This window comes from Triticum dicoccoides, chromosome 6B (genome assembly GCF_002162155.2).
Source record: "Triticum dicoccoides isolate Atlit2015 ecotype Zavitan chromosome 6B, WEW_v2.0, whole genome shotgun sequence".
NCBI classification, from domain to species: domain Eukaryota; kingdom Viridiplantae; phylum Streptophyta; class Magnoliopsida; order Poales; family Poaceae; genus Triticum; species Triticum dicoccoides.
In genome coordinates this window covers 638,222,070-638,231,292 of record NC_041391.1, presented here as the reverse complement: position 1 = coordinate 638,231,292, position 9,223 = coordinate 638,222,070, and the positions used below count along the sequence as shown (strand labels likewise).

Sequence of the window (9,223 nt, the reverse complement as noted above, 5' to 3'; positions counted from 1 at the left end):
TGTGCTTACGAGGAAAATTATACTTCCTCCGTTCCATATTACTCGTCACTGATTTAGTACAAAGTTGTACTAAATCAACGACGAGTAATACGGAACGGAGGGAGTACGTGGTACCTAATCGCTATTAAGGGGTGACGAGTCGATGGTGCCTGTTGAGGTGCGGGCGACGGGGGAGGAGGAAGGAAGGGGATGGGCTGAATCGTGACGGATTTAAAATTTTGAGGTTTTTCTGGACAAAAGCCAATACACTGTGCGCCGGACAAGTTTTCATGAACGGAGGGAGTATCATGTGTAATACCTTCATCGCACACAATTTGAGGATATAATGTGCTATAAGAAGGCTTAATAGGACCAATTTGCACTAGCGGGCAACCAGAATTTCATAGATAATCTGACCGACTGAAAATCGTGACTTGAGTATTCCTGACTCCTAGCGCTCTTCTATTCGTTAGCAACCTGATGTAAATAATTCCAATCCGATGGGCTCGTAAGTCTTCGATTCCTCCACACACATGCATGTGCCACTATCACAAAAAAAGCTAGACAGCGGGCGTGAATCTGTGGATCTTGGCGCACTCCTGCGAGACGACCGCGGCGGTGGTGGGGCTGCGCTCGAACACGACGTCATAGCCGTCCGTCCAGCTCTCCATCCCGGGCGCCATGACATGCCAGAAGAGCCCCCCTGCGCACGCCCCGCCCCCCTTCACGGAAGCGTAGATGGCGTCGTACACCATGCGGAAGTAGCCGTCCCGCGCCGCCACCGTGTAGCCGCCGGAGCGCGCGGACCAGCCGAACTCCGCCACCAGCAGCGGCTTCCGCAGCGCCTTCCCCGCGTCCTCGATGTGGGACGCCATCCACCTCTTGGTGAACTCCACCTGCGCCTGGCTGCTCGACCCGGCAACCTGCCACACACGCGCGCGCGAGTGACACGTTAAATAAATCCATCGATGGTTCGGGCCAGGAGAAGATGTACTCCCGTGTGTTTTGCTTACCATTGGTCGGGGTAGATGTGGATGGTGGCGAAGTCGACGGTGGGGATGCGGTTGTTGGAGACGAAGTCGGTGCCGCCGGTGTACCCCTTCCCTGGGTTGAACCGCTTGCGCTTCGGCGTGGACTCGCCGTAGAACCCTTCCATGCCGATCTCCACCATGTGCTTGGGGTCGACGGACTTGACGTACGCGGACATCGACGCCACCCAGCGCTGCATGCAAAATTGCAAATCCATCAAATCAAACTGATGAACGAAATGGCCAAAATAAACAGGCGTGATATATAGGAAGTGAACTGAGGTCATAGATGTTTTTTGTTTTGTTTTGTGTGAGTGACCGACCTCCATCGTCTTTCCGGAGAGGTCACTCGGGGCGCGAGGCTCGTTCATCAGCTCCCACGCGAAGATGCTCGGCTCGTCCTTGTACGCCACCCTCGTGAAGGTGTTGACTCTCGTGACCATCCTCTGTTCCACAAACACATGTAAAGACAATGATATGACGTATATATGGTGCATATCTCGCAAAAAGAAAAACTATACAGCGCAGCGACACGTTCATAAGAAGTTAAATACGAGCAGGGAGGGACCTTGATGTGGTTCTTGTAGAACTGCTGGGCGAGGGCGTCGGAGAAGAAGTCATCGTCGGACCCAAGGTAGTGGCCCCGATCTCGCACCCACTGCACGTACTGCTTCTTCCCGCCAAAGCCGTCCATGTTGTTCACCAAGCTCAGGATCAAGTAGATCCCTCGTTTCTTCGCTTCCGCTATTACGAAGTCTAGTCCCTGCACAAATATATTCCAAGGAGAAAAAAAATATACTTAGCTATATAAATGCAGCATATATACGTGTATTACTGTATCTTAATTACTCTTCAATGGTGAATGAGTACGTTATCGTGTGAGATCTTTACAGCTCGCTGTCTGGCCGTATAAAATGGAGTAGCATATGGGAAACTTTTTACCACTAAGTTATACAGGACAATGAAACCTTTTTGCTACTACTAGAATATATACAATTATGGCTTTTTAATGGACAATAATAAATGAGTAACAACTTTTTAATGAGTAGTAGTAAGATTTTGAAACGCCTGGCCATTGATTAAGATCTTTGGGGCCAAAGCATAGGAGCCTTTGACTTTTGAAAGAACTAATACACATTATTATGTTTTAAAACGGAGGGAGGAGTAAAGTAGTACAATGAAACACTTTTACTGCCGGGATATATACGGTGAAAACTTTTTGATGGACAATAATACTTTCTCCGTTTTTACTTAGTCCGTGTATTAGGTTTGGTCGAAGTCAAGCTTTGTAAATTTTAACAAAGTTTATAAATAAAAATATTAAGATATACAATAACAAATCAATACCATTAGATCCATTGTTGAATGTATTTTCACATCATATAGATTTGTTATGGTAAGTGTTTATATTGTTTTCTATAAACTTGATCAAACTTTACAAAGTTTGCCTTCAGTCAAATCTTATATGCCGAGTAAATAAAAACGGAAGAGTAATAATAACGAGTACAAGATTTTAATGAGCAATAGTAGTAGTAAGATTTAGTGAGCAATAAGGATATATACGATGAAATCTTTTTAATGGGCAATTATAACGAGTAAAACATTTTTAATGAGCAATAGTCTCTACTCCTAATGGACGAATTGGTTAAATAGTCCCCCCCACTTTCAACCGGTTTATTTTCAACCGGTTTTTTTTCAACCGGTTTTTCTTCAACCGGTTTTTCTTCGTCCCACCTCCCACCACCCCCTCCCACCGGTTTTTCTCTTTCTCGTCTGGCCGACAATACCCAACGTATTTATGGTAATCAATCACAATTAATCCACGTATGGTAAGGCTATAAACTTAGAAATCTCAAATATGATAATTATAGTAATAAATCAATCCATGTATGGTAAGGCTATAACTAAGGAAATTTCGAATATGGTAATTATCACCAGAATCAAAGCTTTCCAAAAAAGTTCTTCTTGCCATACCCTTCAATCGCGCCCTGCTCCATTCCGATCTCCTTCCCTCAATCGCTCCAACTGATTTACTCTTTCCAAACCTAACCCCTGCCTGATCTAGATAAAGAGGCTCTCTCATGCCCGTCTCATCCCTCCCTTGTGCCAACCATGGAAGAGAGGAGGGAGAGCACAGAGGAGCGCGCCGGCGATGCGCCGATGCTCGCTGGTTGAGGCATGGTCGGCGTGTGAGTCAAGAGGATCCCTGCATCTGTGGTGGTAGGCGATCCAAGGAAGAGTAGTCGAACATGAAAGCGATGGGAGGGACAACACCCTGCTGCCGGGCTCGTCCGCCTCTTCGTGGCCGACGACCGCGTTGGATGTGGCCGAGGGCGGCGATGATGGAGGGAGCCGCTGGCGCTGGCCAGGCTCCCGACCGAGTCGCTGCTCCTGAGTGCCAGCCCTTTCCGCCGCGCCGGATCGCTCGTCATCTTGGGGACCCCGAAGGGATGCCGCCGGTGTGGGAGGCGCCCACGACAGTGCGGGCTGGGGACCGAGCGGCGGGGGACGTTACGGGTTCCGTTCTAGGGCTAGGTCGGGAAGTCTATCGTGTTTCTGTCGGAAAATCTTGTGATCAATGGGTTTACTAAATTAATTTTGGGTCTATATTAAGGGGCACCGTCTATTCTTGTCATTCGAATTTGCATTCTTGCATCAGAAGTTCAAGAGAACTGTCATGAATAGCACAATGCCTTTCAGTTTGTAGACTGATAACTGTAATAATATAACTAGAGAGCATTTCCTATCAGATAAATAAACTGAACATCACATCTTTTGATTTCTGTTTGGCCTCCTGGGAACGTAGACTAATTTAACACGTCATTTTTTGGTTTATTGTTCAAAATTGTTTCACTTCACATGATCGTGAACATACATGATGTGTATGTATTTTTTAATTTTGTGTCTGGTGACCTTAATTTTTATGCCTTCTACAGGTGAGTTGCTAACAAAATTCTAAATGTACATGCTCCAGGTAAATTTCTGGACATATATATTATATCTATATGTCCTTTCTACGAGGACATAAAATGCATCCCTATTTTCTATCTACCATTTTGTAACCCTTTGCAGAATGGTCTGGGGAGGTTCGCAACATTGTCTACTCATCTGATCGGAAATCTGTATATGTTGTCGATCGTGTGACTCTATGGAACTGATGGGGAGGTACCCTTCTTTGCCTGGGAGTTATATTTGGTTTAGTTCGCTGAATCTGGTTTGGGTTTGCACTAATCTTGCGTACTAAGTTTTTAGTGTATAATCTGTTTGTAGGTCCCACTATTTGATTAGTGGACGCAACTGATGGGGGCATGGAGATGATGGCAAGGCATCACGCTGTGGTGGTGGCGAGGGGGCCATCGATGAAGGCGGCGATGACAGGGGCTGCCTACAAAAGCGGTGCATGGACGGGGGAGGTGAAGTGGCGAGGGCTGGGAAGGTGGAGAACGACAATCGGGGGAGATGGAGTGGTGGCAAGATTGGACGAGCTCACCTCCGGAGTGTGTGGGCAAGATTTCCTTTTCGGGTCGGCCGGCTTTTTTTTAAAGCATGTGCATGCATGAGTTGGGGCTTATTTCCAGCGGTGAACATGCATGGGTAAAACCGTTTTCTTTTGCGAAAGGGGAGGGGAGACAAAAAACGGAGGTGGGAGGGGGAGCCGTACATGGTGGGAGGGGTGGAAACCCTGGAAGCTGGGCCTGGGATGATCAGGCTGTCATGAACTGAAGTTATTTGTTTATAGTGTCACAAGTGTGTATTGTATAATTGTTTATATATTTGTCGTATATTTTATTGAATTTAGGTGTGTGTGCAAGGTTTTCATACCTTGAAATTATGAATATTGTGAAGTGCGAGCCTCTCTCTTCTAGAAAATCATGGAATTGGCTGACACGAGTGTATTGTTGTTGCATTTCACAAAACCATCGTATATATGAAGGTTTGGTTCAATTATTTTCCTACATATAATATTTTGTTGTTGAATTTCAATTCATGAGTCCCAAGTTAAATTTGGCACGCTGCTGATCTCTATATATCATCAACTACTTGAATCTTGTGTGTAACTATGAATTCAATCTTTTTATCAAAAGATATATATTCAGTGTTTGGGATTAATATCAATTGCATATAATGCTTGGTAGTAGTAATATCAAATTTGTCCATCAAATAAATCTTAAATCCTGTGTTTTTTTGCCTATCAGTTTGATAAAGTCAGAAACGTGTATGTGGTTGAACGGTATATAATAGCCAGTTGCATGGAAGATATGTATGTAATTGCTAAATGTTTAATGTATATCATATAATGTGGGTAGCTCTATCAAGAATCGCACATCAGAGTTACCAGTGCATTCTTATTTGAGAAATAGCATGCGAAGTACTCGGACATCCATGATGGTGCAAGTGTCGCTTTTTTCGGGAAACCTACTAAGGACATAGAGTTCCAGCTGTTTATAAGGAATGTATTTGGCCCTTCTTAGAAGGGAAACTAGCTTGCAAACTTTATGGTCCAACTATCATTGAAATACCAACTGATATGTTACGAAATCTTCAACTTATATTTTTTAGGAACTTCATTTAAGTTGTACTGACCTCATGAGATTCCAATCTATGTTTCATAGTTTATACTCCTCACTATCATAAATTCATAGACTCAAAAGTTTGTTGTATATGTTTATTACTCGAGCATTGCAATACACTGCACTCGGATGATTTTGTCCACAGAAAATTTGAAGCTCCATGATTCGGCAAGAGGATTTGTGCAAGAAATCATGTACATCTTAAAGTTTTGCATCTCAAATTTGGTACCTTGTTGAACAGGAGGAAGCCTAGAATTCGCTTCACAGACGGAACTCGTCAATATAGAAGAGTAACACCTAGATAGAATCAAATCTGGTCAGAGAAGCCAATTGTGCCTTCTTCCCGAGTGCCAAATGTAGATGACTAATGCTGATGACACCACTCGCTTCCTTGTTTTTAAATATCACATGTGCAACACAATGATGCAAAGCGAATTTCATGGAGGGGGGGATAAGACGTATTTGTGTGGTTGAAGGAGCACATGTAAGTACATATTTTGGTGAGGGTGGAAATTGAAATGCATGCTTGGAGAAATATAGTCATAAGCATGTGATGTACAAACTCCATATAATGATATTATGATATGTGTTTTCATAGATAATTTTATTTTTCAGGGCAACACACGGTCATTCAACTAGATTTAGCTTCCTTGGATTAGGAATAGATCTAGAAGAAGGTGACGTGGTAGGGTTTTTTTGTACCGTCCGAGACAACGAAACAATGACATGGAAGCTACATGCAAAATTAAGGGGCAATAGATTGAGAGGGTGAATGATGTATGGACAGAGAAGGTGATGAACGGCAAGTTTAATGGGAAAGGGCGGCTAGAGGGGTGTGTCATGTTTGTAAGAATAGAGAGAAGAATATGCTTGCATTTGTGTTGTGGTTGAACATTGCGTGCAATATGCTCGTTTCTGGGGAGGAAAATGAGCATTGTTTACACAATTTCATTTGTTGGTCCGTGGCAACGCACGGGCATTCTACTAGTAGCAGTAAGATTTTAAAACGTCTGGCCATTGATTAAGAAGATCTTTGGCTTTCAACCGCAAAAAAGAAAAGAAAAGAGAAGATCGTTGGCTTGACAGACATTATTCGTGTCCATCTGTCTAAATCTACTCACATCATTTTAACGACGGAAACGAACCTGCATGCAGTACTACTCGGGTAAACGGTATTATGGCTATCTTTGGCGTACGTGTAATTAATCTGCTCTAGTAAAACGGAGATCTCCAGCGTAGCTTTGGGGCCGCGCCGTTCAACGTGAGACAGACACATACCACGAACACTTGCTCATTGTACACGCCGGGGGTGATCTGCAGCGGCCGGTCGCTGCCCTGGCCGTCGCTGAATGCCCAGGTCCTGACAACCGTCGCGCCGAGGCGGGACGCCTGGTCTACCACGTCGAGCACCTTGCTCCGGTCGGCGCGGTTCGACGCCATATACATGAGCCAGTATGCGTTGAACCCGTCGGCGTAGAACGGCCGGCCGCCCGCCATGAACCGCGCCCCTCTCGCCGTCACGAACCCGCGGGACTTTGGCCTACCGTCCGCTTCCCCGGTGCCGGCGGCGAGGGCAAGGGCGGCCAAGCACGACACGAGCACCAGGAGCTGCGGGCTGCTGGTGGCCATGCCTATGTTTGTATGTGGAGCCGAAGCTGCTGTGCCTACGTAGTACAAGTGATTGGCAAAGGTGCAATCTTTCCGGTGATCGATCGATCACTTGTGTGGGTGGGGATGATATGTCGTCCGTGGAGTGCTCGCGTTTTATAGGCAGGTGCAGGCCGAGCACAGTGCCGTGCTGACGCTCACGTTGCGTTGCGTTGTGCACGTGCATCGCTAGATTGACTGCATGCAGCAGTAAGGGCTGACGCAGAGTATCTGGTCCTGAGCTCATATGCTCCCTAATAAAAAGTAAAATCAAAAAAAGGGTGAAAAATAAAGAAACTTCTGATTTTTTTTGTTGTAGACGTTGACAAATGTTCTCGGTGCTTGCAAATTCTCAACCCGAAATAATTTTTTTGGAAGTCGTGGTAAAAAACAAAATTAACACTCTAAAAATGCTATTTTCAAAAGCATTTTGGAGTGCTGTTTTTATTTTTTGCCATGACTAACATGAATGTTATCTCGGTCCATGCTATTTACAAGCACCGAGAACATTTGTCAAAGTTTAAACCAAAAAATCAGTTTTTTTTTTGAATTTACTGTTCATTGAGTTCGGGAGTAGAAGGGACTTTCACAAGATAGCCTCTCTCTCTCTCTCTCTCTCTCTCTCTCTCTCTCTCTCTCTTCACTTTTGCTTCAGTACAATCCCCCTAAACACATCAAGGGAGAAGATTTCTTCACACCTCTTCATAATAAAGGGTAAGATGATCTTTTCTGAAAAATACATCGCGCCGCCCAACATACTTTTTTAAGGCAAGCGGCGCCCGCCGATTGGGCCAGCCCGGTGGCTGCACTGCCCACGCACGCCATGGTGTGAATAAAAAGTGCACGTTGAAGAGAGTTCAAAGCCAGTGGAGCTAGCGAGTTCGAGTGATTAGTGACATGGGTGAAATTATAAGAACTAGTGGCAGATCCAATTTATTAAAATAATTTCTGAATTGTTTTCGAACTTCAAACACTTCTTAAAATTTTTGAAAACGCCAGCATTTTTTGGGGATCTCAAAACATTTTTGGAAAAACAGGCACAAAATTGGAAAGGTAACATTTTTCAAGCGATTCTTTGGAAATGTGAACATTATTTGAAAAACAGGAAAAAATGAAATATACGAATATTTTCAATATTATGAACATTTTTTTGAAAACGAGAATATTTTGTGAAATCCCTTACACATTTTTTAATTTGAGAACAAATTGTGACAATTGGAACATTTTTTGAATTTTTGAACAAAATTTTCTTCACAGTTTTAATTTTTTTGCATCAACAAATGTTCAGAATTTCAAAATTTGTTAGTATTTAAAAAATTAAAGTTTAAAATTTTCTCGTGTGATTTTTTTAAAAAACTTTCTTCTTTTTCAAATGTGTTCATAATTTCAAAATGTGATTCAAGTTTTCAAAGATTATTCGTGTTTTCAAAAAAATCTCATTTTAAAAATATTTTCACAGATTAAAGAAATGTTTGCGTATTAAAAAAATTTCATGGACTTCAAAAAATATTCGCATTTCCAAATTTTGAAAAAAAAAATCTATTTTCAAAAATTGTTCACAGAATCTAAAATATAGCGGCATTTAAAAAATGTTCTCAAGTTCAGTAACATTCCAAATTTTGCAAACGTTCTGTGCTGCTTCTGTGTGTTCATAAAAGACTCGCACTAGGATTAATCTGAGGCAGCTGGCAGATGGAGAGGCTATCAACACTTGATCATAGCTCCAGGGTCAAGAGATCGAATCCCGGTAGCGTGTCGTATGTTTTCGACGCCCTGCTCTATTTCAGTTCCTATTAGTGGGCCGGCCCAATAGCGTGTCCTCTAAATGTTGGTTTTTCAAATGCCATATTACCTTTTATACGTTTAGGGAGGAGGTTGTACCGAAGAGGGACTCTTGTCACTTCTTGAGAAAATGCCCTCGAAGCTATTTATTAGTCAGTGGCGAGTTTATACCTGATTGAACATGCTCAATCAGAAAACTAGGAATTACATTATAAA

General features: G+C 43.3%; 1 long non-coding RNA gene and 1 pseudogene across 1 annotated transcript; one reads left to right on the top strand and one right to left on the bottom strand.

The window, feature by feature from the left end:
* Positions 1-539: 539 nt before the first annotated feature.
* Positions 540-7,207, bottom strand: LOC119325522 (annotated as a pseudogene).
* LOC119325523 lies at positions 3,981-4,843 on the top strand. The gene is made up of 2 exons (XR_005157566.1): positions 3,981-4,172; positions 4,278-4,843. It is a non-coding gene; the product is annotated as an uncharacterized LOC119325523 (long non-coding RNA).
* Positions 7,208-9,223: the final 2,016 nt, after the last annotated feature.